Source organism: Arachis hypogaea, chromosome 3 (genome assembly GCF_003086295.3).
Source record: "Arachis hypogaea cultivar Tifrunner chromosome 3, arahy.Tifrunner.gnm2.J5K5, whole genome shotgun sequence".
Lineage (NCBI taxonomy): Eukaryota > Viridiplantae > Streptophyta > Magnoliopsida > Fabales > Fabaceae > Arachis > Arachis hypogaea.
Genome location: NC_092038.1, coordinates 51,971,440 through 51,972,582, shown reverse-complemented (window position 1 = coordinate 51,972,582; position 1,143 = coordinate 51,971,440). Strand labels below are relative to the sequence as shown.

The 1,143-nt window shown below is 41.3% G+C and overlaps 1 non-coding gene across 1 annotated transcript; it reads left to right on the top strand.

The window, feature by feature from the left end:
• The first annotated feature begins 758 nt into the window (after positions 1-758).
• LOC112793859 (small nucleolar RNA R71) lies at positions 759-866 on the top strand. The gene has a single exon (XR_003198550.1). It is a non-coding gene; the product is annotated as a small nucleolar RNA R71 (small nucleolar RNA).
• The last annotated feature ends 277 nt before the right edge of the window (positions 867-1,143 follow it).

Below are 1,143 nucleotides of genomic sequence, written 5' to 3'. Positions count from 1 at the left end.
TTGATGGCCTTGCACTCTCCTTTTGGATTTTCTTCTGTATTGCTTGGGAGAGTACTAGGAGGGAGTTCAGTAATTCTCTTGCTCAGCTGACCCACTTGTGCCTCCAAGTTTTTAATGGAGGACCTTGTTTCAGTCATGAAACTTTGAGTGGTTTTGATTAGATCAGAGACCATGGTTGCTAAGTCAGAGGTATTCTGCTTAGGACTCTCTGTCTGTTGCTGAGAAGATGATGGAAAAGGCTTGCTATTGCTAAACCTGTTTCTTCCACCATTATTACTGTTGAAACCTTGTTGAGGTCTCTGTTGATCCTTCCATGAGAAATTTGGATGATTTCTCCATGAAGGATTATAGGTGTTCCCATAGGGTTCTCCCATGTAATTCACCTCTTCCATTGAAGGGTTCTCAGGATCATAAGCTTCTTCCTCAGATGAAGCCTCCGTAGTACTGCTTGGTGCATTTTGCATTCCAGATAGACTTTGAGAAATCATATTGACTTGTTGAGTCAATATTTTGTTCTGAGCCAATATGGCATTCAGAGTGTCAATCTCAAGAACTCCTTTCTTCTGACTAGTCCCATTGTTCACAGGATTTCTTTCAGAAGTGTACATGAATTGGTTATTTGCAACCATTTCAATTAGCTCTTGAGCTTCTGTAGGCGTCTTCTTCAGATGAAGAGATCCTCCAGCAGAGCTATCCAAAGACATTTTGGATAGTTCAGAGAGACCATCATAGAAAATACCTATGATGCTCCATTCAGAAAGCATATCAGAAGGACACTTTCTGATTAATTGTTTGTATCTTTCCCAAGCTTCATAGAGGGATTCTCCTTCCTTCTGTCTGAAGGTTTGGACTTCCACTCTAAGCTTACTCAATTTTTGAGGTGGAAAGAACTTTGCCAAGAAGGCATTGACTAGCTTTTCCCAAGAGTGCAGGCTTTCTTTAGGTTGTGAGTCCAACCATGTCCTAGCTCTGTCTCTTACAGCAAAAGGGAATAGCATAAGTCTGTAGACCTCAGGGTCAACCCCATTAGTCTTGACAGTGTCACAGATTTGCAAGAATTCAGCTAAGAACTGATGAGGATCTTCCAATGGAAGTCCATGGAACTTGCAATTCTGTTGCATTAGAGAAACTAGTTGAGGCTTA